Raw genomic sequence first — 27,190 nt, forward strand, 5'->3', positions numbered from 1 at the left:
TGGAGTAACTTCATTAACTTTGCAAATTGGGAGCAGCTCTAGTACTGGTGTAAGTGAGCGTGGATTTCCTCCCATGTAATGTATCGACCAACAGATTTGACCACTATAACGTTATTACAGCAGAACAGTTGTAGAAGACCCTTTAACTATGTACCCTCCAGACTCATTCAGTAGTGAGAAGACCACAGTATACTTTTCTTTGATTGTCCATCTTCTAGGCATTAGTGTTTCCGATGGAAATAAAGCCAGGGCTGGCTTGAGGCACCAGTGGACCCTGCAGTCTCCATGTCTTTCTGGCCTCAATAAAAGCAGTTTGTATACCCTTGTTTACTCTCTGCAAGTTAAGTGTGATACACATATACAATGTGATCTAGCATCCCCTAGATGAGGGCACATAGCTCTCAATAACAAAAGGAAGAGCTATGCCAAAAGACTACTGTATTTCTATTATTTCTGAATTAAGAGACTGCTGTATTTCTAGTTTCGTTGGTAAAGGAAGGGATTCTTCTGCCACCTTGTTAAAGAACCAGAGATTTGGTTTCTCTCATTTACACCATACAAATCTTGTGCTGCAGCCCCTATTGTTCTAGCAGACTGAGTCTCAAAAGGAGTTCTGTCCAATCTATCAATCTTTCTCCTTAATTTAGATACGGTACACTCCCTCTCTTGTTCCTAGAGGGGTTTTTTTTTAATGTAGATTCATTCAATATTTTCCTATGTACCTATTTGCATGTTCAAACTGAGCAATTTGTAGTGCTGAATAAATCCCTCACAGATATCTTCTGAGGAAGAGAGCTTTAGGCTCTCTCACTCAAGCTCTTTTCCTCAGAAAATGCTCTGTGCTCTCAAGTACAGTGGTCTCATTAACATTAATTATCTACAACCCAAAATGGCTGGGGATAGAAAGCTAAAATTTCATAAGGAAATAGTTGTCAGTGTTACCTTGCTACATTCTGGTGACAAAAAATTTGTTTTGATTGGACAGTCTGAAGGATTTGAAGACTGAAGTCCCTACATAAACAGTATCTTCCTTCATGCATTGTGCACTCACGGGGGGCAAGGTGTTTTGGTAGTTTCTAGTCAAGAGTTCCAGACTATAGAATTCTCCCCCCTTTAAAAAGGCCTAGGTAATTCCATTAAATATTATGTTGTGACAATTAAGCTGTACAATGCAGTCTGACTACATGGTCCCCTTCAGCCTTCCTGCAACGTTGTAACATGCACCATGTAAGGTGTTTAGCGGGCCTTGCCTCATTCACAGGGGATATTTTATGAAGCACAATGAATACTGGATTGTGACTGACTCTCAGGCAAAATGGGGGAGAATACAGCATACTAAGAAGCACAAGTTTCCTGCTGCCCCCAGTACAGACCTATTGGGCTCAGGCAAACTCCACCCATTTGGTCCCCTTGCTGTCACCACATGTAAGAGAAATCAGTAATGGTCTGAGTTCCCTATGAAATCTTAGTGGGAAAAGAAGCTCCTTTATGTTACATCACCTTAACGGTTATGCCCTCAGCCTCCAGCTTCCTTTTCAACTCCCAGCTGCCCAAATATCATGTTTCCTTATCACAGGGTCCAGCTGCCAACCATTTCCTATATCAGTCTGGACATGGAGCCAGACTGCATATGAACCAGTTGTCAGAGTCTATGGTAGATTAGAACTAGGATAAAATACTCTTAAGATAAGATTTGTTTCTCATCTGCCTATAACTCTCTAGTTCCAGCCATATTCCTCCCCCTTCTCCCAACCCAATTTACCTTTTTTTCATGCAGCTGTGATAAAAATACCTTGAATGTTCACATGGAAGTAGGGAGGAGGACTGCTGTAGCATGATTAAACAAGAGAAGACAACTGAAAGGAAAATCAGATCCTGAGCAGCAGTATCCATAAATATTTGGCTGCGAAAAGGCAAATACATACATTTATTATTATTAACTGAGTGCCTTCCTAGTGTGTCAATACCCTGGATTTCTTGAAAATGAACAAACACGGCCAACCTGGTTGTAATTAAGTGACTGCTACTGTTTTGAAATGCTATTTATAGATAACCAGGTAAAAAGCATTGCCTAATAGCCAGTTATTTATTTTAAGTCAAATACAAATAACAGCTTCTCATGTTACCAAAGTTTCTCCAGCTAATAAAATCATTACTACTGAATGATGAACTACACACGAAGTTGTATTCTTTTCTCAGTTGCAGGCAAATCTGTAGTAGCTAGTGAAGCAAATTAGTTACTTCAGATTTACAATGGTGAACCAGAAACTGGTCCTTGAACTCCAAGTAGGAGGAGTTTTTTCTGTATATTAATAGCATCATAACTTACTTTCATAGAATATCAGGATTGGAAGGGACCTCAGGAGGTCATCTAGTCCAACCCCCTGCTCAAAGCAGGACCAATCCCCAATTTTTGCCCCAGATCCCTGAATGGCCCCCTCAAGGATTGAACTCACAACCCCAGGTTTAGCAGGCCAATGCTCAAACCACTGAGCTATCCCTTTATTTAGGGGCATTACAATTTTTCAACTCTTTTGCTAAAGGCATCTAGCAGCAGCCTTGGCAACAGGATTCCAGACTACCGTAGATCAACTATTGCTCTGTTCCAGTTTGGTGGTAACTGTGTTCTCAAAAGAAGGTATGCTGTGTAGTTTTAGCCATGTCAGTCCTAGAATATTAGAGAGAAAAGGTGGGTGAAGTAATACCTTTTATTGGACCAACATCTGTTGGTGAGAGAGACGACCTTTCTAGCCACACAGAGCTCTTCTGCAGCTCTGAAGAAGAGATCTGAAGAGTTCTGTATAACTCAAAAGCTTGTCTCTTTCACTAACAGAAGTTGGTCCAATAAAAGATATTACCTCACTCACCTTGTTTCTCAAAATAATGTCAGTGTAACGTAATTGAACTGGATGTGTGGCTATACACATCCCTGCTTGTGTCAGATATCTTCTACACACTAACAGCAATACCCCAGGATACCATTTTGAGGGATGGAAGCAGCAAAAGGATACCGTGGAGCCTGGTAATAGTCTTTCTAATCCTCTCCACTCCATAGAAGGTGAGTGGATGGCATGGAATATAACCTTTAGCAGATACCTTTTGCTTTCCCCTCAAGACAGTTTAATCCACCATGGTCTGAACTAGGCATTTAATGTGGCAACATGCTTTAGTCTTAAACACAAAATTTGCCTCCTGTGAATTTACATCCACTTCCAGATTATAAAGATGTCAATGGAGAAGCTGGAGGAAATAAGAGGACCCATTTCCTTTACCCCGAAGGGTCACTAATGTGAGAAGATTGTCAGCTTTTTAATGTACTAGCAAGTAGAGCCCTGCAGAGTTCTACTCCCACTTGGAAGAGGCAAGTTATGGGCAAGTAAAATTTTGTTAGTCCTTTCCCTTGATGTGATAATGAAAGAGGTGGCAGGTTGATTTTGTATGCATCCTGAATATATACCAGACGACTGCTTTCTCTTGGATGAGATAAGGCTTGCTCAGAAGTTTGTGATTATCTTGGTCTCTAGTGGCCAACCTATAGAGAGGCTATCAAGCCATATTGTTACTGGCTGCCACCACCTCTGCATTTGGTATCAAATGGTAAGCTCTCTAGTAGTCTATATAGCAGACAAGCCAGACACTGAATGGACCTGGAGACTAAATACTTATTCCTGGATATGCTCACTCTAGAGCAGACATTGACAGAGCTGCACACAGAGGCTTGCAGTGTTACTATCTGTGCTTTATATTGCATGACTGTGAAGAGGATCAATTTCCCCATCAACCTGGCACCTGCCTAGCAGGGGCGCTGGAACAATTTCTATAGTGGGGGTGCTGAGAGCCATTGAACCAAACTGTAAACCCTGTGTATGATTAAAATAATTTCAAACCAGGGGGTTGCACCCGCAGAACCCCTAGTTCTAGTACCTATAATGCACAAAGTGCTAGAAATTCATTAAGAGCTTTTTTTATCCCCCAGGATAGTTGCTGCTTACCTGCCTGTTTAAGTTTACAGACACACATAGTGTAACCAAGAGTTGATTAACATGTCTGTGTAGATGTCTCTCCCATGCAAATAGAATAACTGGACACATGGCTACTTCCTTCTATCAGATCTGTAGAGGTTAGAAGGGTGGAGCATGACAGTTTACTGAAGATATCATGAGATTGCTTTTTCTGGATTTAAATTTGTTTAAGCGGTCTAACAAGATTCCTGTCAGGACACTATTCTACAGCAAGTATGAGTGATCTGCAGGGATAGCCTCCTGAAAGTTATAGTTCAGGGAAGAAGAAAGAAAGACCTCTCATTTTTATTTAATAAGAGATAAATGTCTATTGTTAGCATTGCTGCTTTTTTAAAGTTGGAAATAAATCTTGAACCACAATTACTAAATGTTTTACCAGCCAATTTTTCCTCCCTGTAGTAAGTATTATGCTGGACAGGCTATCAGAACAAGGGTCTTAAAAAATGACATGACTAACCAGTGAGGAGTGTTCCATGTGTGATCTGGTATAGAGATGCATCATTTAAACTCACTGTCTTTACTGTTTGGTAGGTTTCCTGGTTTATATCTGTTTGAGCTATTGTAGTACAGCTCTTTGTTCTGTAAGAAAGCAGCATTACACACTGTACTTCATCTAGTATCTTTTATGCAATAATAAGACTTTGCACTTACCTAGCAACTTTCATCAGCCTCAGAGCATTTCAAAACATTAATGAATCAAGTCTCACAAGAGCCCTGGAAGGAAGGCAAATCTTACGTCCCTCAATTCTCACATGCAGATGGGTAAATTGTGGAAAAGAGGTAAAGTTTTTTTTGTTTTTAGGCAAGGTCACACAGTGAGCCTATAGCTTAGCCAAGAACAAGATCCTGGCTTCCAGTTCTCTTCTCTGATCACTAGGCCACATTGCCTTTTAGCAATTTGTCAAGTGATGGTTCCACGCAGTTGATGTTCATTACTGAAAAGAGAGAGAGAATTCCATACACAAAACGAGGGCTAGACTGTGGTTTTGATGATGCAAAGGAGAGAGGGGCAACAAGAACCCCCTCTATACTGTAGAATGGCCTACCCATGCCTGTTTCCCTGCCCGTGGAAAAGGGGAGTGCACAGAGCTGTGGATCTTAGGATTCTCTGCTCCTTGAAGTCTTTAAACTACGATTTGAGGACTTCAGTAGCTCAGACATAGGTGAGCTTTTTCGTAGGAGTGGGTGGGTGAGATTCTGTGGCCTGCGTTGTGCAGGAGGTCAGACTAGATGATCAGAATGGTCCCTTCTGACCTTAGTATCTATGAATCTATGAATCTGCACTCTTTACTGCCTTGCCAGTATGGATGAACCGGCATGGGGCATGCTGTTATATAAACCAGAAGCAAGACTACTACTCCTACTGAGAGGAAGGTAGATGCCTGGGAGACACTGTGATTCAGAAGTCCCTCAGGGTCACTCCTGGGGAGATGCAGAGCAGTGTAAATTGTGCACTACCCCTCGCTCAAACTATAGGCACATACCCAGGCATGGGAGTGTGCCTTTGTGGAATTTGTTTTCCATTTTCTTCTTCTTCCTTCCCCCATCCCACCACCTCCATCTAATCCACCACATCATTTCAATAAGTGCTCATGTTCCACCCACAGACACACCTACTGAGGTTCTATTGAATAATTCACAGCCAGTCAGTAAAGGGAAAGTGGAGCTGTGTTTGCCCTGCTAGTCAAGAAATCATTGAGTAAATGAAATTCTAAAGCAATGTAGTTTCTTTGACAATCCAGCCTACAGGTTTTGAGTAATTTTTAAGTTAGCTATCTAAGAAATTATTCCTCAATGTGGTTCCCTGCAGCAGCATTTTATCTTTCTAGTAGCTGAGTTCTTGCCAAGTTCATTAGCTCAAGTGAATTTATGGAGTCTACTCTGCACTTAGATGGAGAACACCATGGTCCTTACCATTGTGATGGGGCAAGGCCAGATGGCTATGGAAGAGTAGTGGGAGATAGATATATTAGCTCCAGGCTAAACAAATCCCTGGTACCAGGATAAGTGAAATGGCAGCTGCTCCAGGTCAATTAAGACACCTGGGGCCAATTAAGAACTTTCCAGAAGGCAGGGAGAAGGCTAGGTTGATTGGGACACAACGCTTAGTCATGCAGGAGACCCTTCCCCAGGAGGATAACTTACACGAGCAAGTGAGGATATCATCCAACTTGACGCCGATCCAAAAGATCAAGGCAGCTGACATGATTAATCGCAACAGAGATGTGTTCTCTACAAAATCAGGGCGGACAACTGAGACCTATCACAATATCCGCATGAACCCTGGAGCCAAGGTAACATTGAGACCCTACCGAATCCCAGCAGCCAAAAGAGAGGAAATCAAGGCTGAAGTAAAGAAAATGTTAGATTTAGGGATTATTGAAGAATCTTACAGTCAGTGGTCCAGTCCAATCATTCTAGTGCCTAAACCTGATGGTACCATGAGATTCTGTAATGACTTTCACTGATTGAATGAAATATCCCAGTTTGATGCATACCCCATACCACGCATCGACAAACTGGGTGACCGACTGGGTCGTGCCCAATTCTTGACTACACTGGATCTGACAAAAGGGTACTGGCATATTCCTCTGACCAAAGAAGCTAAAGAAAAGACAGCATTCTCCACCCCGGATGGGCTATTCCAGTACACCGTCTTCCCTTTTGGGCTACATGGGGCCCCAGCCACATTCCAGTGCCTCATGGATAAGCTGCTGTGCCCCCATACTAGTTATGCAGCTGCATACCTAGATGATGTCATCATCCATACGCCAGACTGGGGAACCCACTTGGAGAAAGTTGAGGCAGTACTGTGCACCTTAAGGCAGGCTGGCCTCATTGCTAATCCCGCTAAATGTGCCATAGGGCTAGCAGAGACTAGGTACCTGGGATATATTGTGGGAAGGGGCATAGTGAAGCCCCAAACGAATAAGCTAGAGGCAACTCAAAACTGGCCCCGGCCAACCCGAAAGAAGCAGGTCCGTGCATTCCTAGGCGTGGTAGGCTACTACCGACGGTTTATTCCCCACTTCGCCACTAGGACAAGTCCCCTAACGGACTGGTGAAGGCCCGAGGTCCAGACATAGTAAAGTGGACTGACGCAGCAGAGGGGGAATTTACAGACCTTCAGACGGCCCTCTGCAATGACCCCGTACTCATAGCCCCGGACTTTAACAGGGAATTTGTTTTACAAACAGATGCTTCCAAAGTGGGGTTGGGAGCAGTTCTGTTGCAAATGGTGGTAGAAGAGGAACACCCAATCCTCTACCTAAGCAGAAAACTTCTCCCAAGAGAACAGAAATATGCAGTAGTCGAGAGAGAATGCCTTGCTGTCAAATGGGCTATGGAGACACTGCGTTATTACCTCTTAGGCCGGCGATTTACTCTTGTGATGGACCATGCACCCCTCCAGTGGATTCAGTGGAATAAGGAAAAGAATGCAAGGGTCACTAAGTGGTTCTTATCCCTCCAACCATTCCAGTTCCACATACGGCACAGGGCTGGATGCCACCATGGCAACGCTGATGGTCTGTCATGAGCATACTGCCTGGCGTCCCAAGTTGCCCAACTCTACAGTGTTGAGCAGAGGGGGGGGGGGATATGTGACGGGGCAAGGCAAGATGGCTATGGAAGAGTAGTGGGAGATAGATATATTAGCTCCAGGCTAACAAATCCCTGGTACCAGGATAAGTGAAATGTCAGCTGCTCCAGGTCAATTAAGGCACCTGGGGCCAATTAAGAACTTTCCAGAAGGCAGGGAGAAGGCTAGGTTGATTGGGACACCTGAAGCCAATCAGGGGCTGGCTGAAACTAGTTAAAAGCCTCCCAGGTAGTCAGGTGGGTGTGCATGTCAGGAGCTGTAGGAAGAAGTTGCGCGGTTGGAGAGGCTGAGTAGTACACACCATATCAGGCACAAGGAAGGAGGTAAGGGTGAAGTGGAGCCTGAGGAAGTGAGGGCTGCTGTGGGGGAAGTAGCCCAGGGAATTGTACATGTCATGTTTCTAAAAGGTCAGCTACCATAGCTGACACTATTAGGGTCCCTGGGCTGAAGCCCGGAGTAGAGGGTGGGCCCAGGCTCCCTCTCCCCACCTTTGCCTCCTGATTAATCACTGAGACTGGGAGACAACAGAGACTGTGCAAGGAAGGATAACTTCTCCTCACCTCCCTCGCTGGCTTATGATGAAAATGGCTCAGTAGACTGTGACCCTTGTCTCTAGAGAAAGAAGGGTTACGTGCAGGGTCACAGTAAGCCTCTGAGGCTAGCGAAATTCACCAGGAAATGCAGGACCCATGGAGGCAAGGACAGAGCTTTGTCACACCACCCAGATAAAGTCTATCATAGAACTGAGATGGAAGAGATCTGAGGTCTTCCAGTCCATTTCTGCTTGTACAGTAGTGTTCTTTTAGGTGTTTTCTGCAGTTAATTCTGTCCAGACAAATATTAATGATCTTATAATTACACTAGTTATTTCTTTATGCCAGTTTGAGGAAAGGTAACTAGTGAAAGACTTTAAAAAAAAAATAAAGTACAGCTTCTTGGAAGGCAGAGTCCCTGTAGTCTAGGTTAGCTAATCCAAGACTTTCCTGCAATAAATAATTATACCGACTCACAAGATGCACTACTTTCTAAGATACCTAAGATAAAAATCCGTTTTTGTCAAATCTAATGGGTTATGTATTAGCCTCCAAATGATACAAAACATTTAAAACTATCACAGGAAGTCAGACCAGCAACGGATGCAGGACCATATGCTGAAACACTCTGACAGTTAGTCATTTTTAGGCAGGTCTGGCAACTTTTCCTGGTCAGTTTGGAAAGTGAAACAGGCCTCATTTTAGTGAAAGGAAGTTCACTCCTAATAGTATCTCTGGTGTAACAGGGTTGACACGGGCTCTATTCAAGACAGATGCTCTGTTTTTCTGGTTTTACCATAATCAACTTTATGCTGCTTCTTTCAAGAACCAGTCCCTAAAATCCATTAGAAGCATTTTATTCACTTGACACACATAGCAAAATGTAGGAATTTGTCTTCTGAAAGCTACTCCACTCGAAAGGACTCAGAACACTTATCCCGGGAACTTCTAGATTTTATAGCTTCAAGCACAAGATGAACACAGTACTAAATAAATAGATATTTATTTATTGCCATTTTCTTTTCCATGCTATTTTTCACCAAACATATTGCGTGCAATGGGAAGGGGATATTCCTTCCCCACTTGATTAGTTTATTCCTGGTTTTGTGCATTTGTGTCACTTGCATAGGAAGCTTGAAAAATTTACCAAAGCCCATTAGCGAGGGTGAAAGACCTCTATGATCATATCATGCCTTTTACTTAAAAGAATAAGAGTTCTGTGCTCCAATTGTGACACTGGCAATTAAAATTTTACTTAAGAGCTGTAGCTCCTTAAGTCTCTTTCTTTGTTTTACTGTTGTTCCCTTTCTGAATTCACTCCACCTTCTCTTTCCTACTATAGATCATGGTGCATCTTTTTTTCCAATTTGTCTTCCAGTGTCCATTTCCTCTTCTCTCCCCTTCCACTCCCTTAAATCCAACAGTGTATAAGCTCATTTGGTGGCTATTCTGGAGAATCACCTGCACAAGAATTAGTATTTACATTTAAAATAACTACGCTTTGCGAAATACCCCCATTGATATGAATGAGGGCACTTCATATCCCTTAGAGCTATTATTACACTTTGTCTACATGCTCCAGAAGGCAATACTGCTATGATTCATATTTACCAGTTTGTCAGATAAGACACACTTTTTAAATGAAAAGTTTAAACTTCACAAAAAATAATGACTTTAAGTGCTCTGCAAACCATAGAGGACTACCTATTTTATTTAATGAACAAGGACAAGTCAGCATCCTTGGCTGCTGGGCTGGAGATTTGAGCTACAGGGACAAGGAGGTTGTTCTCAGTTCTGAAAATATCCCCTCTACAGCTGCTGTGTACCACACTAGGTGCCACGTCTACACTAAGCATGCACATTGCAGAGATATAGACTGTATTCAGTCATTGGCTGCAACTGTAGCCTGTCCAAATAGGAACTTAAAAAAATGGTTTGGAGCATCCAAGTACAGCATGTGTTGTACTAGGATGTTCTGAGACAACTGAAGCAAACACCTATCGTCACCACCATAGCTCTCTGGAGCAGGGGCTGATGGAGAATTTTCAAATATTTTGTAGAATTCCCTATAAGGATCCTAAAACCTCCCAGGCATTCTACAGTTGCCAGCATGGACCTCTCTGAACACATGATTCTTAACATTGGAAAACAAGTCAGTTTTTCTGGCATGGGAAGAGTCACAGCACAGGTGAGGGTTAGAAGTGGCAGACAGATTCATAGGAAAGCAAGAATCTCAAAATTGCTGTTATGGGATACAAATCTATGACAAGCCCAGAAGGAAGCTATCCCCCCATGCTCTGTGTCCTGGGAAATTCTCAGGATGTGAGACCTGCCCTCATTGGCCAATTTACTTATTTTGTAGCGAGGGACAACATTCAACTGAAGCACCAGTATTTGATGAGGATCACACACATTCAAAAAAAGGGGGGAATTACTATTTATTGGGAGCCTGAGATGACCAAATAGCTACAGAACTTCCAAGTAAGGAAGGATACCTTTTTGGCTGTCTGGCCAGGGTGAGAGCCCATTTAGATAACAACTCCAGTCCCCACAGAAAGAGCTCGTCAACTATTTGTGTCCAATAATATTCATCATGAATTTATCTTTTATTCTAGCTAGAGACCCAGTCCTTATTTTCTTGAAAGATATTCATTAGTTATTATTGGCCTAATAGTTTGGACAAGCCATTTTCAGGCCCTGGGTGTCTGCAGATTGTTTGTTGCAGCTACTAGGTGTGTATTAATCGCATTATTATGTGTGATAATCCAAGGTGCATCTTGTTGTTTAGGCTCTCCAGTTCAGTGGGAAAGTTTAAACATGAGAACCACCAACAAGCTTCTAGAAGGAGTTTTCAAATGCAGTTGCCAAAATTCTCCCAGCCTCATGAATCAAACTGAATCCAGTGCTATTATTTCTGAGCCACACTTGCTATTCAGCCAGCTCTGCCCATGGTTTAGAGAACAGTTATTGCTCTGGTGAGGCTTCTGCAGATATAACTTAGTACCACATGTTCATTAATGGCAAGTATAAGGAGGAGGGCTGGGACAAAACCAGCCAGGGCTGTAGCAGACATAGACATTTCTACACACCTATGTATAGGTTAGACTTTGGTTCAGTGAAATTAATTGTAAAATAGCAAAGAAAAGATCACTTTTTAGACCCTTCAAATTATCCTGCCCAACATTCCACTCTGGACTCTACTCTTTTCCTTCACACATCCCATGCTCTGCCACATCCACTTGCCTTAATACTCCTTCCATTTCCTTCTAGCTTTCCTAAATATCTTTCCTCTCACACACTGCCCCGTAAGTGTGGAATTGCTTGCTCAACTGGAGAACTGGGGCAGCCAGTTCTGAGGTGGGCCCACTAGACAATCTCCCTGTAGGTTGTCTCTGTAAATAATTCAGACTCTCTACTCCTCCAGTTCAGCAACTCTTGCCTCAGGATGTGAGCTGGAAGACTGCTGGAGAGACAGAGGCAGAAGGCCCTGTCTGAGAGTGACCAAATGTGACATATTTTCCAAGCTCATATGGTATGGCTATGCAGGAGACAAAGAAGGAAGCATCTGCAAAATCTCGAATAAAAGATTTATCCCATTTAATGAATAGCCTGCTTAATTCAAGCTGCATTCTCCTGAAAGCTGATTCAAGTATTTCCCGCTGTCAGGAAATTTCTTGTTATTCTTGTTATTATGTTCCTCTGGGATCCCCAAAGCCCTGGCTGGGATGATTTAGTTCAGATTGGTCGTCTTTGAGCAGGGGGTTGGACTAGATGACCTCCTGTAGTCTCTTCCAACACTAATCTTCTATGATTCTATGACCCTGGGGGATCAGCAGGAAGCCTGTGCCCCTATGATAGTTCTGCGTCCCAACCCCCCAACCCGTGGCAGCACAGTTCTAGCTAGGGAGATTTCCTCAGATGACAGCTGCCCTTGAAAGCGTCTTAAAAATGGATCCTCACTATGTAAAAGGGGGTGGGGAGAGACCTGTGGAAATGTAACACAGCCTATTAAACTTTCATTGTGAGTGCCACTGGGCCCAGGTGGGGGAATGATATAGCCTCTCTCTTGCATCACATCCCTTCCCCAACCCTTCTCCCCACAATCACCTGAGGAACTCGATCCACTGAGGGCCTTTTTCATGGTTAGGTTGGGAGAAGGGATGCTGCTGTCGTGGGATCTGAGCCAACTGTCTGTGTAAGAAGGGAGGCTGCACACAGAGGTTTCATTCCATCCGTGGATCTCAGAAGCACAACTGGGCCAAATGTTATCTAAAGTGCCTTTCTAGGCCATCCGTTGGAGGTGGGCATGTACATCAGAAGTGATCTAATCCATTGAGGCTGTGAGGCTGAATTCAATAGGAGCTGAGTCATTCAGCACCTCCCTGGACACACTCAGTACCTTGCAGGACTTGGTCCTAACATAGTCTATGGCTACCTCTACAAAAAATCCCAAAGTTGGCCTGAGTCAGCTGACTCAGGCTTGAGAGGCTTGGGCTCTGGCATTCCAAAAAATCGCTGTGTAGATGTTTGGGCTGGGTCTGGAGTCTGAGCTCTGGGGCCCTCCACTGTCGCAGGGTTCCAGAGGTTGGGCTCCAGTCCCAGCCCAAAAATCTACACTGATTTTTAGCCCCACAGCCTGAGCCCCTCAAGCTGCAATCTGTGTCCAGGCTACAGGTCTTTTATCCCTGTGTAGACCTACCCTAACACGCACACTGTAGCATGCTCTAAATCAGTCACTAACCTGCTTGCCTTTGGGTTTAACACAGAAAAAACAAACTTTAGTTGTTTAAACATTATGTCTCTTGGTTAAATGAAAACCATAAAAGTTCTGCCTTCTGCTTGTTAGACCCACATTAAGTCCCCTGGCCAGCAAAGTGCTGTGCACCCTCAGCTTCACTAACTGTGCTGGGAGTTGCTGGTGCTCAGCACCTTACAGCATTGGACCCTATAAGAGGAAGAAAAACAGTTTGCATTAAGTAACATCTGGGCTCCCATTCATTTGTTGTCACAAATGATGTTACTTTTCAGCAATGTGGTTGCTGCCTACAGGGAGATCAGATATAAATTCAGCTTTATAATTACAAAAGTATAACATAATTGGTGACTTATACTGTGTAGAGGGAGACTGTTTTTCATCGTGGTCTAGTCCCACTCCACTGATGTCAACGGAAAGACTCCTGTAGACTATAATGGGAGTTGGATCAGGCCCCATATGGACTTTCAAAACACCAGCTAGCCTTATGGGTGCAGTTTTTAAAATAATTACACACAAGCTAACATACAGTTGTGTCTTCAATGGGTCACACATCCAGATAAAATACATCTAGCCTTCTTACAGCAGAGATGTTTTATATATTCATTGCTAGAACTTAGCCATAACTCAGTCTGTTACTCCTGTCTATTGTAATCAATTGCAGAAATTTCTAGCTGTGCCATATATATATATTGTGACTGCAATATTATGGAATCTTCTGTCACAAAAGCTAACAATGAAGACAAAGGAAATTTGCAGCATATTATTTTATACATAAATTTTGCTGAAGCTAGGACAAATCTTATTTAACTAACTTTAACTGTCTTGGTGTTGTCTGCATAAAGAAGAGGGAGATCAACAGGCTAAGTTTTAATGAATCCCCAAAGAGGCAGATTGTGTTAAGGAACTGATCAAAGAGGAGCTGAATATTCTGACACAAACACAGCAAGTATCAGGTTATCTACTGTAAAATTTTCAGTATTTATAGCTTAATTCCTACATTACAAAATTTAGAGAGACATTGTTATAAATGATCCCGAGCCTCCAAATTTTGTAAGTCACCTACTCACTATGGATTTTGATTTTAACATAGTTTTTCAATTGTGAATTGATATTCGTTTTTTCAAGTTGATATTCAGGTTACATGATCAGATGAAAAAAAGAATAAATATACTGAATGAAAATGGTTGGTGTTTTGTTCTAGTTATTTTCAAAATTATTGAAACAATGGAGTAAATGGAGAGACCAACCGTGTTTACTTCGCTGGAAATCCTCTTGCTTTGTTTTTAACTGGACCTTTTAGGTATCTTCAGCTATTGACAGTGTTTTTATACAGGGAGTGTTTGGTGGTATTTCTACACAGGGAGTGCTGTCTAGTGAGACTGGGAGTCAAGACTCTTAAGGTGAAATCCTGTCTCCAGCTAAATCAATGAGAGCTTTGTCATTGACTTCACTGGGGCCAGGATTTCACCCCAGGATTCTACTCCTCACTCTGCCATTGCTTTGCTCTGTGATCCTGGACAATCGCTTAACTGTTCTGGGACTGATTTTACTCATCTGTCAAATAAACACAAAGCTGTTTACTGTGTCCCAGAGTGCTGTGAGGAGTAATTAATGTTTGAAAGGTGCTTTGGGATTCTTTGATACTTATGGGCAAAGTCTTCTAGTATTATTATATTAATACATTATGTTAATTCTGAAACCATAAACGAATACCTATAAAGATAATAAATAATAAATACTACTGCTACTACTAATAATAATGATGGCCATTGGATTATTTATTTTGTAATTGTTCTCAGTATTTACTAAATTGTCTATATGTTCAAGATTACTGCGTTCTCTAGAAGAAAGCTCTTTTCCTCTGGGGATAAATATTTTTTCCTTTTGTTCTGTCACTGATATTTTCCTATTGCTGTTTTGGTCTCCATTTTTTTGGGTTCTCTGTAACTTTTCTCAAGCCCTCATGAAATACTACTAAGTTTTACATATAATATATCTCATACAATATCATTAGGATTCCTTTTGTTTGTTAATCAGACTGAAAACAGGTCACTGTGTTTTGTCGTGGAATGAAATGCCTGACCCAGAAAACCACCAGTGGAAGTAAGGGCACATAAAGTATACTAGCTTGATTTTCAAATTGCATCATACACATATAATATGTCATTTCCTGATCCTAAACTATAATGCTGTCCTGGTGAATATGCTTAAACAATTCTCTCTGCTGTATTATATGAAGGACTGTAAAGACAGAACATAAAAGCATATCCATTTCTTAAAAATTGTTGTGGCTACAAAAAGGGATTAGCATTATAAACATCTGTCATAATCAGCTGAGAAATCAAATCTGTTGTCATCTGGAAGTCAAGAATATTAAGACCTAAAATACAAAAGGATAAAAAGGGACAAATACTGCCCACTTTTAATGGGCATGTAGATGATCTAAAGGAAGAACTGCTGTGTTTCCACTGCACAGAGGGTAAGCTGGGGAAAGGCTGAGTAGAGGGATTTGCTCTACCCGTGTTGCAACAAACAGATCTACTCTGTGCTCCTCAACATGGCATATGAACATCTCAGTGGTTCTCTCTACAACTATGCAGATGGGGCTTGGAGCAAGGGAGTGATATGGGCATGGCCAATGGTGAGCTGGAGCCGGTTCACATGAACTGGTTGTTAAATTTTGAAGCAGATTTAGAACCGGTTGTTAACCCGCTTCCCTGCAGGGGGCCCTGAGGCTTTGATGGGCTCCGGCCAGGAAGTGATGTAATTCCTCCTCCGGCCACCGGGAGCGCTGCGCTGCGGGAACCATGTGGGCTGCTGCCTGGCCCTGGGTATGAGCCCTGTTGCTGCTGCTGCTCCCCTGGCCCTGGGGCTCCCGCTGCTGCCTGGTGGGTCCCCGGCTGCTCTGCTGGGCCTGGGCTGCGTCCTGCTGCTCCAAGCTGCTCTCCCCGTGAGCACCCACCCCCTGCCTGCAGCCAGCCCCTGCCTCCAGCCCCCCCCACCCGCTGCCCTGCCTACAGCCAGCCCCTGCTGCATGCCCCCCCGCCCTGCCCGCACCAGCCTCTGTCTCCAGCCACCCCTGCCCTGCCCACACCAGCCCCTGCCACACCCCCTGCCCTGCCCTCAGCCAGCCCATCTCCAGCCACCCCCGCACCCCTCCTGCCCGAAGCCAGCCCCTACCTCCAGTCAGCCCCTGCCCTGTCTCCAGCCAGCCCCACACCCCCTTGCCTTTAGCCAACCCCGCACTTTCCTGTCTCCAGCCAGCTCCGTACCCCCTGCCCTGCCCGCAGCCAGCCCCACACCCCCTTGCCTCCAGCCAACCCCACACCCTCCTGTCTCCAGCCAGCTCCGCAGCTCCTGCTCTGCCCGTAGCCAGCCCTGCACCCCCTGCCTCCAGCTAGCCCTGCCCCACGCTTCTGTCTGCAGCTAGCCCCACGTCCACTGGTGCCCTGCAGTTCCCAGGGCAGTAACCCTGCACATCTGCTTCAATGAGGGGGGCAGGGAGCAGCTGGGACCCACATATGTGCACACCCTAGGGTGACCAGACAGCAAGTGTGAAAAATCAGGACGGGGGTAGGGGGTAATAGGAGCCTATATAAGAAAAAGAAAATCCTGACTGTCCCTATAAAATCGGGACATCTGGTCACCCTAGCACACCCCCAGAGAGTGGCAGGGACCCACACATGTGAAACGGAGCTCATTTCTAGTTCAGGCCCATCTTTTTAAAAAAGAACTTTAGGCAGGGTTAACATACATCCGTATTTTCCCGGACAGGTCAGGCTTTTTGGTTCTTAAATCGCCGTCCGGGAGGAATTTTTAAATTTTAAAAATTCCTCCCGGGAAAATACAGAGGTATGATAACCCTTTTGGTACAAAAAATACATACTGGGGCACATCCCTTAAATCAGAACTTTTTATAGGGAACCGGTTGTTAAGATTTTGGCAGCTCATCACTGGGCATGGCCAATGAGTTTTCAAATACATTAATCCACTGACCAACCCAACTCCCAATCCTGCATGAAGTTACTGAGCACAGTTGCCACTACTACAGCATCCACATTTGTGAAATGGCTGCACCACTGCTCTAGCCAGTGTGTGGAGGGTTAACCTCAATAAAACACATTTATTTGGATGTGGTGGAAAATTCCAGGATTTGGCCTTAAATGTAAAATAATCCAATATGATGTTTGATAGTCATTATTCTCTGCTCTGTTCTTGTATGCTGCTTACTTTTACGGTTAAAGATCTGTCAGAATTTCTTAGCCCCCGTTTCTTATATTAGGAAGATTAGTTACATTTGTAAAATGTTCTGAACACATTTAACACATTACATAAATATTAAGTATTATTACCAGATGTTCCGGCTGCTATATTACAGACACATTAAATCCTATTGGTTTGAGTCTAGGTGCACAAATATTTTTGTACCCATTTTTAAACCACTGTGTGACTGAGTGGCAAAAAAAAACCTTACATGTCTGTTCCCACGCAATGATAACTTTTGCAAGTTGCTGATTGTTATTAGTGTTTTGCCATTTCTGAATAAATTAAAACAGCAGACTTACAAAACTAACTAGCAGGTGCTGAGTAACTAGGACTACTTACTTATGTTCAATTTAATGGGGTTACTCATGGCATAAGATATTAGGCAGTGGGCTAGATCCCCAGCTGAGATAGTTGGCATAGAACATTGATTTGACAACCATTTACTGTAGCTGAATATCTGGCCTAATGTGAGTAAAGATGGCAGAATCTAGCCTATAATGATTTTGCAATAATGTGAAATTTACACTGGATGAGGAGTTCATCATTTCAGAAAGTGGTGTCAACAGAATAATACAAACACTAGGCAATGACCATGAAATTTGTCATTTATTATACCTTTTCTCTCATGGAAGTACTCAGATCGATATGTAGGTAACGTTTTTATTGGTCAGAAACAAAGCAAGAAACACAGGGACTTCTTGGTAAGCCTTCTTGCCTCAAGCCTGCTGTGTGCCTAGGAATGTGTGACAGGGCATCATCTCACTCCTGTCTCTTTTCTAGACATAAACTGCTCGGAGACCTTCTTCTGGTCAAATGCCTTGTGCAATGTATTTACAGTGCTCTCCCCACCACCTTTACAAACTTGTGCAGCTCTGTATTTATAAGCATGCAATCCTTAACTCATTCAGCCAAGGAGTGGGGGAGACAGTGATCTTCAGGAAAAACTTCCTACCTGTAAGAACAGTAGGACAATGGAACAGACCCTCAGGAGGTGGTGGAAGCGCCTTTGCTGGAGGTTCTCAGAAGGAGGCTAGATCGCCATCTGGCTTGGATGGTTTAGACACAACAAATCCTGCATCGTGGCAGGGACATTATACTAGATGACCCTTGCAGTCTTTTCTAACCCTATGATCCTAGGATTCCCCCTGAGAGCTCTCTCCTGGCTCTGACTCTCAAAAGCTTGCCTCTCTCTCTCTCTTTCCTTTGACCACTTCCTTCCTGTGTCTTTTCTACTTTCTGGGCTAATTAGCCTTTGGGGCTCTCCTCAGCCTATCCCAATCTATCAGTTAGGCACATTTTGGCACCCCAGATTTAGTCCAGGGCGATTTAATTGATGATCCAGTGATCAGAGTGCTGGTACAGCTGTCTTTGTCCAGCACTCTGTCACAGAATGGCAGAACAGGTTATATGTCAGAACTTCCTGTGCTTTGAGATCCCCTGAAGGAGCCCTCTGAACTGCAATACCTAGGCATGACGGTGCTGAGTTAAGGATATCGTGCAGCCTTCAGCCATAATTTATGTAGTTTAGCTACTTTGTATCAGACTCCTTAATGTTATTTTACTGACACTATACAATGATAAACAGAGCTTTTGCTATACCCTAGGCTAGACCTATTTATACAGAGTGGCACTGACTATGCCAGTTTTATCATGTTTCCTTTTTTTAAAATTAAAAATGAGTCTCACACAAAATAACAAATCTGTCTCTGTCAGAGATCCAGCCATATTCTATTTTCCTAAAGTCAAATGAAAGTGAAGGCCTGCACAGAATCATATTCAAATAACGATCCAGAGGGAGGGGGAATATTCAGTAAGTTTCACAGCAGTATCAACTGTTTCATAACAGATCAACAGTTTTTCTTTAAACAGAGTGGGCCAGTTTTTCTGGTCCGCTCCACACTTTTTGCTCTGACCAGGTGATACCAAAGGAGTGAGACTGCACATAAATCCCCAGCTGGACATACCCCTGGCATGACGGAGGCTCAGTGGGCACAGAGCTGGTATAGTTGACTCTTGTCCTTCCCTCCCCACAGCTGCGCACTAGCATAGGGGGCAAGTCCAGCGTGGGAAGAGGTGTATCAGTGACTCGGAGTGGCCAGAGCACACAGTGCTTCTGCTAACCCCAGTTTGTGGGTAATCCTTTGGGGACCAATTCCAGCCAGCACAAGTTAGAATTGCCCCCAGGCTGCTCTCATCTGCGTCAGCATTAGGGCTGAAATACTGTCCCCCCACTCTGCTGCGAGAAACACAAGAAACAGCACAGCAAAGAATCAGGCCCAGTGAAAGTTTCACCTTCATTTTTCAACATTTTACTGGAATTGAGAAAAAATGCCCAGGTGTATGGGCATTAGAGGTCCCTGGACTGTCCAATATATAATTGTTATAATAAACCAGGTAGCATGAAGACATTTCTCTCCTGATTCCCCTCTTAGTGACTGCCAACTACTACTAATTCCCAGACCAAAAAATGTGCATTTCTATAGAATTACAGTTGAGAGCATGTCTTAGTAATTAAGGGTAAAAAAAAAATTACAGGGATGTTGTCTTCACCCCAAAGCCAAGCATTACAAACTCAAGAACTGCATAATTAAGGTTACACTTAAAAGAAATCCAGACATAGTAAGGTGAGAAATGCACAATTAAGGTACCCAAACAAACTTAACTCTGTCCTGTAGTGATGTCATGCAATAACCATACAGTTATGATTAAGCTATTGTAGTGTTTGTGGTCTCATATTAGTTCCAACTGATTTTTAGACATATTAGAGTTATTCATATGTTTTCCCCTTCCTGTTATCACAACAGGGCAGAGTTAAGGTTGTCTAGGTACTATAACTGTGCATTTCTTACCTTAACATGTTTAGATTTCTTTTAAGTGTAACCTTAATTATGTAAAAAGAAAAGGAGTACTTGTGGCACCTTAGAGACTAACAAATTTATTAGAGCATAAGCTTTCGTGAGTTACAGCTCACTTCATCGGATGCACCGATGAAGTGAGCTGTAACTCACGAAAGCTTATGCTCTAATAAATTTGTTAGTCTCTAAGGTGCCACAAGTACTCCTTTTCTTTTTGCGAATACAGACTAACACGGCTGCTACTCTGAAACCTTAATTATGTAGTTCCTGGATTTGTAATGCTTGATTTGGGGATGATTACAATAGGCCCGTGATGTTTTTTACCTGTTGGTTTCTGATACATACTCTCAACTTTAACTCCATCTTAACATTGATTTTTTTTGTATGGTCATTTTCTTATTTTTAAGAAATTATTAAAAATTTCATATATGAAAACTAAACAGAAAACCCAAAAAGAATGCTCAGAGAGAACCCATGCCCTGAGACTCAATGTTGGTGCAGTTTATCATCTTACCCTGGACTCCTGCCCCAGTTACCACCCCAACAGTGCAGTCTCTGTGCACAGAGGAGCTGAGATTGCAGTACCATAGGAAGCTGTTCAAGTTCTGCTGCCCAAACTAGCATGCAGACATTAAATCTTTAAAGAACAGTGACAGCTGAACCAAGTAAGCTACCAGTGAGAACTCCTGACACATGCATCCAGTCTCCCTCATACTGATGACTCATTATAACCAATAGAATTGTTCCATGCAAATTTACTGCAAAGGAAGGGTGATGATTGGTTACCTCTAGAGTCACAATGGCCCCCCTTAAGAGTTACCTGAGCTGTTGACCTGCACCTGTCTGCAGCCTATGTATTCATAAGTTATTAACAGTTGCATCTAATTGTTATCTTAATTGCAATTTAATTTCCTCAAATATAGCCTATGCAAAAGCTTCCAATTAATTTTAACAATATGGAAAGTTTGAAGTGCCTGTGTTATTTCATTATTAAGATAATTCAGCAGAAAGAAAAGAGTGACATGAGATGTGAAATTTCTTAAAGGACCTAGTTTTTAATGAATTTTAACTCAACCTAATTAACAGATTGATTTGTAAATTCTCAGAAAATTAATTCTACACTCAAAGAGTAAACACTGTAAATATGGGGAGGATATGTTGTATTGTTCATATGAAAAAGAAGTTGAGTCCCTGCTTTAAGTACTAAGTATACCTCTACCTTAACTACGGTGTAATAACTGCACCTCCATACTAACTAACATTGTTTCACTGGGTACACTTTTATAACACAAGTATTTCCACATTTTTCACATTCAAGGATCTCTGCAAAGTAGATAAATGACAAGGCCCTATTTGCTTGTTATAGAAGTGGGGAGAGGCTAATGTTAGATGATTGTAGAGGGAGCACTGAATTTTTTTCAAGCCGCCATATTTACCTTGAAGAAAAGTTTACATACAGATGCTATTGCTGAAGTGGCAGGCCACACTGATGTCTAGCTGGCTTTACTTTCAGATCAGCTGGTATCTTCTCTCCTATGTCTTAGAGTGCAGTTTGCTTTAATGTCCTCTTCAACTCTTGAGAGAGGAGTATTCCAGCATCCTGCATCAATGTTTTATTTGTTATGGAGGGACCTTCCACTCAGATGAGTTTCTGCTATACTACCTTGCACTTTATCCATGTTGTTTCTGCCGACAGTCATGTTCCAGTGTCATGTGGACACTGCTGCTGACAGCGCTTTTCCAATAATGTGGCAGTAGGTCATGATGTCCCTGTTCTTCTATAGTTCCTGAGAGACAAATTGAAGCACCCCTACTTGTGATCCTATGGCAAGATTGGCAAGCATTTTCCTAAGCAAGCCTGATCAATTCTACTGCTCTTTATGCATGATCCTCACTCAAGTCCTACTCTCTGGGAGAAGCAATTAGGTCAGAGGGCCTTCACTGCTCTCTTGCTTTTGGTAAGAGAGTTCTATCCTACTTTTCAAACAATGCACATTACACACAATGAACCATAACTTAAGGCAATCAGCAACAAAGCCATGGTCCTATATAGCTTGTATGTTTCATTGAAATTAGTTTTTGAGAAAAACCAAATCAAACCAAACCAAAAACAATAGTTGGAGAACAATGCGTTCCCCCTCCTCCCCAAGGCTCCCAGGAACCAGGTGGTTCAGATAACAGGAATAGGATAGGGATTTTTTACCAGGATGCCAGGTCTAAATTTGGTCTAATCATTAGTGAAGGAAAGTTATTACCACTGAATGACTGCTCAGCAGACTTTATGAACTGAGTTGATGATTTCAAGTAAGTTCTGTGTATCCATCTCTCTCTCTCTCTCTCTCTCTCACACACACACACAAAATCAAGCCCTCATCACTGCAATTCTTATTTGTAGTCTCAGCAGCAAGACCAAGGACTGGCAGAGTGGGAGACTGAATTGCCTTTGCATCTATAAGGAGAGGATACTGCTAGGCTCTAGTGCTGTCAACCCAGCACCTTTTATAAACACAACAATCACAATGTATATTTTAAGTACATATTTTCCATTTCTGCTGCTCAGAAGCATCTTACTTCTCAGGGCTGGGACTGTGTCTTCCTATATATATAGATGGTGCCTTGCGCATTTGGGTGCTGATGAAATTCAAATAAATAATTATTAGCAATAATAATATCTTAGGTAACAGTGTTTCTTACAAACCTCAAACAATAGATTATTCCCATTCATTTACTTAAATAGATGCCAATTTTTCATGATGACACTAATTATGTATCTTATAATGTGGCTGATGACACTAGCTTCCATTGATGTGAATAAGAAATTAACTTCCTTTCAAAAACTTGTAAAAATAGACAGTAGTATGCATTCATTTTGCAGAGTTATTTATTATTTATCTATAAAATCTACCCACAGCTATAAATGTACCTACTTCTATTTTCCAGCTTTTTGAAAATAATGCAATCTATTTTTGCATTTGGGATTTCCTCCATTTTGCCCAACACTTGATAAACTAAACAAAAAAACAAGGTTTATGTATGTATCTATTGGTAAATATAATAATATGTATCCCAGCTGCAAAGCTGATGACAGGTTAGCCCAAATCCTTAGCAATGCGGAACATAAGGATCCCCTCTCAATACTGACAGGTTTCAGAGTAGCAGCCGTGTTAGTCTGTATTCGCAATACTGGACACCCTAACACATAGTTATGCCAGTTCTAAGCTCATTATAATGCAGTACTCAGATAGTATGGTGATGAGCGCTCTGGAAATAAACTAGATAAACTAGAGCTTGTTGGTTTTCTTCATATTCTAGCGATTTTGTTGGTGATCAAGTTAAGAACTCATGTTTTTTTAATCCCGGATTTTAGGAGCTAAATACAATCAAAGCCCTCAAAAACATCGTCGAATGGAAAGGAACCATTCCAGACAGGGACTTTCTTGCGCTCTCTTCCTTAGGAAGCTGGGCATGTGTACAGCGTCTGGCCGGTGTCAGAGAAAGTCCTCGCCAGGGGCTCAGGGCGGTGGGCTTGATCTCCTTTGCCAGAGAGTTGGCTTGTGAGCGCCTCTCCGCTGAGCGCGCTGCGCTGTTCCTAACTTGGTGCCGGCCGGGCAGGATCCGCTATTGCTATTGCTATTGCTATTGCTATTGCTATTGCTAGCAGCCACTAACCAGCCTCCTGCTTCCCGAGCCTCATTCTAAACCATCTGTAGCCGCCTGCTTTTCCCCATAGGCTCTGTCCTTCCTCCAGCCTCCGACATTTTCTCTCTCTCTCTCTCTCTCTCTCTCACACACACACACAGAAAGGCAGGGGGAGCAGAATCCGGCCAAACCCCAGCTCCCTGCTGATGCCGCAGAATAATGAGGGGGGAGGATGGGTGGGTGACATGAAAGACTATGGAGAGAGTGTAAAGAAAATCCATAACTCGTCGGAATAATGAACAGCAAGGATGGTGCCTGTGAGCCACCTCTCCCTTTGCCCTGCACCGAAGCAGCTTCTACAGACTTCGTGGGGCGGGGGGGCCTCGTCCTGTTATTATTAATTCTTCTTCTTATTATTATTATTATTATCGTCCTCCCCCAGCCAGCACTCTGCCCTGTATTACATGCCTCTGTTCAGGTCTTACAGGGAATCACTTCCATTTCCAAGGAACCCAGACAAACGGTGCGTGTGGTTTCTACAAGGCCACGGTCTCCGATTGTTTCAAATCAGTGCAAAACGCAAGGGTGCACCGTCCCCACTCCCCTGCCCAGAAGAGAACCTGCCTTATGGGAGCCCCCGAGGAGAAGGTCAAGAGGAAAGGTACGACCCCCCCCCCGCCCCCAACAACCCCCCAAACGATATTCCCCCTCCCTTCCCCCAATATGGTAGGAACCCCCCGCCCGGACGGATCAGGATTCCTTGATGCAGCCGATGCCCAGCAGCAGCAGCATCGCTCCACAGCCACAGCCCCGGAGCCCATATCTGGGGAGTCCAGCGGAGCCACCGCGCTCCCTTTCCCCACCCCTTTGTGCATCACTGGAGAGGAGCGACACTCGCTCGGACCCCACCTTGCAGCTCAGCCCCCGGGCCCCCCGCGGCTGCCGCCCCCCCCCCCGCCCCCTCCTCCCCCCACCCCCCCGGTGTGAGTGCATTTGCAGTTGTACTCCCCCTCTCCCCCACCCCACCCCGTCTCTCTAAGCCAGGCACCAGGATACCGCAGACATGTTGGTGCCATTTAACAAGGTTCAGGTTCAAAATACTGATAAAAAAACAGCACAGAGGTCTGGCTTACCCACCCCCGCCTGGCTGCGTGTGCTTGGCACTGAGCGATCCCGGGGAAGGGCTCGTGCAGCTGGTCCCTAGCGGAGCTGGTTTGCTGCCATCCGCCCAACTTCAGCACCCAGCCGGCAGGGAGAGAGAGCAGGCGGGGGGGGGGGGGGCAGGGAGCGAGCGCACATGCGCCCTGCCACTCGCGCTGGACCCGGCCGAGCAGCTGGAGTTTCCCCGCTTCTCCCCGGCGTGACTCACTCCCAGTCCCCTGCCTCCGCTTCCTCCCCGCGGAGCTTGCCCGCAGCGGGCTGGCGGAGAGCAAGGGGCCAGGCAACGGGCCCCGAGGAGGGAGTGGTCCCGAGGGGATGCACTGGGAGAACCGGTGCTAGCGGTCCTAGGGCTCTAGGAATGAGTCTCCAGCCAAACATGGCTGCGTTGGGGCGGGAGACTCGATCTCTGGCGATGGGTTTTTAAAGCACCTGGCTCTGGGGAGGAGGGAGTTGGGGCTGTGTGCCAGTGGGGTGCTGGTCACCTCACTCATTCCAGCTGTGCTTTGTGTGGAGAGCAGGGGCAGCTTGGGACAGGCGCCTCCTTTTCTGGTCCTGAAATGGGAATGAATGTCATGGAGAAAGTCAGAAGTTAATAGTCCCACTGTAAAAAAAAATATTACCTCAGCCACCTTGTGTCCCATGGATAAATACAGCCAGAGGAGGAAAAGGTAACAGCTAGCTCCATCTGGATCCTGCTTGTTTTTGTACCTTAACCTCCAAACTGGACTAGCCAAAGCGACAAAAGGTCGAGCTGCTCCGACTGCACACACAGAATAGACTACCCAGACCCTGATGCAGCCCAATACAAGTGACGCAAAAACCATCTGGATAACTTTTGAATTTCATGCACCCAAGTGCTCATGCCTCAATAGACAACCGGTGTGGGTGCTCCAAGTGCAAAGACGAAACCAAGACCATGATTCACCCTGTGGAACAGTGATATAAAAATCTGGATCCTGCCCACTTTTTGCCAAACTTTCAAATTCCACTGCCTAAACAGAAGACACATTTAGTCATTTTTGCTGCACCTTACAAAATCTGGCCCCTGATGTGTTCCAGTGCAATAGCCCCACAATAGCTCAGATCTGACAACTAGATCCTACTGAATCTTGTCACAAATCCAGAAATTCTAACATCAAAATTGAGAACAAGTGTTCTTTCTACTAGCCAACCAAAACAAACTGCTCCCCAACACATCACATTATAGGGAAGGTGTAAAACCTTTAATTTGGCACCTGTACCCTGCTGGATCCAGTTAATTTTTGGTTGCATATCTCTCACGTCCCCCCGCTTTCCAGTTTTAATGTCTATGCAGCTTTTCGGAGTCCACCAGATAATCTAGATCCCAAAGTCTTGTGGTGGAACAGTGCTAAAAATACTGGCTAGGTCTTAACACAGCTGAAATAAAGGAAAGGTAAGCAGCCCAGGAGGACTAGCCTTACAACAGCATAAGCATCAAACACTTTATTTCCATTTACAATAAAAAAACCTGACTAACTATAGCCAAATTACAGATTAAATCTACAACGATAGTAATCATATGCCCCTGTCCCTGAATTCTGGGAAGAGGCACTTCAAGCTCCTAATGATGAGGGCTGAAGCTAATCAGAGCCAATGCTGAGCACCTCTAAAATCAGGCCACTTAGATGCCTAAATAAGGATGCAGGCACCTAACTTTATGTTTTTAAGTTTGACAATTTTGGCCTACATTAAAACAAAACAAGCAAACAAAGTACCCAAACAAGCAAAAAAGCTGATAAGTGAAGTGTCCCGGCTACTGTGTGTGCTCCAAATCCAACTGCAATGGTCAGAAGGAAGAAAGGGGCAGGTGAAGCCACACCCTTTTTGTACTTTAAGATCCATGCCTGAGGGGGTGGAACAAGAGTCACTACTTTTGCAAAGATGATGAGTTTGTGCATTGGGATTTGCTTATTCTTAAGAGTGGGGATCCATATGAACAACTCAGGAAGGAGAAGATGACAGCTTTACTACTCAAAATAAGTGTGTGTTTGTGTGCATGGACACACGCGTGCAAGTGATGGGAGAGTGAAGAGGAGGTTCATTAGAATATGTATTTTCCTATGACAACATCTACTCATTTCTCACTAATCCCATGTTTAGGGAACTTTAGCTGAGTATATTCTTCAAAACACCAGTACCAACAGGATTTGCCAATTGTGGATTCTTTCTCCTCCACCATTAAGTCCCTTGAATAGAGAATGGGGATTTTATAGTGCCCTACTTATTTGTTGTTTTAACCTATAGATATATATTACACATTTTAGGAGGGAAATTTAAGTTTCATTACATTTTGGGAGTCAATAGGATTGATAGTACTAGTGAGTGACAAAGGACGA

The 27,190-nt window shown here is 43.7% G+C and overlaps 1 protein-coding gene across 3 annotated transcripts in view; it reads right to left on the bottom strand.

Moving 5' to 3' along the window:
* The window catches only part of RGS17 (regulator of G protein signaling 17), a 77,995-nt gene extending 53,051 nt beyond the window's left edge, over positions 1–24,944 (bottom strand). Inside the window, exon 1 of one of the 3 annotated variants that reach the window (XM_038396218.2) lies at positions 24,810–24,944. The gene's annotated coding sequence lies outside the window, so the exon portion shown is untranslated. Of the gene's footprint in view, positions 1–24,805 lie in introns of all 3 variants that reach the window. The other 2 variants (XM_043511222.1, XM_043511223.1) reach the window with 2 other exon arrangements.
* Between the last annotated feature and the right edge of the window lie 2,246 nt (positions 24,945–27,190).

This window comes from Dermochelys coriacea, chromosome 3, assembly GCF_009764565.3.
Source record: "Dermochelys coriacea isolate rDerCor1 chromosome 3, rDerCor1.pri.v4, whole genome shotgun sequence".
Classification (NCBI taxonomy): Eukaryota; Metazoa; Chordata; order Testudines; family Dermochelyidae; genus Dermochelys; species Dermochelys coriacea.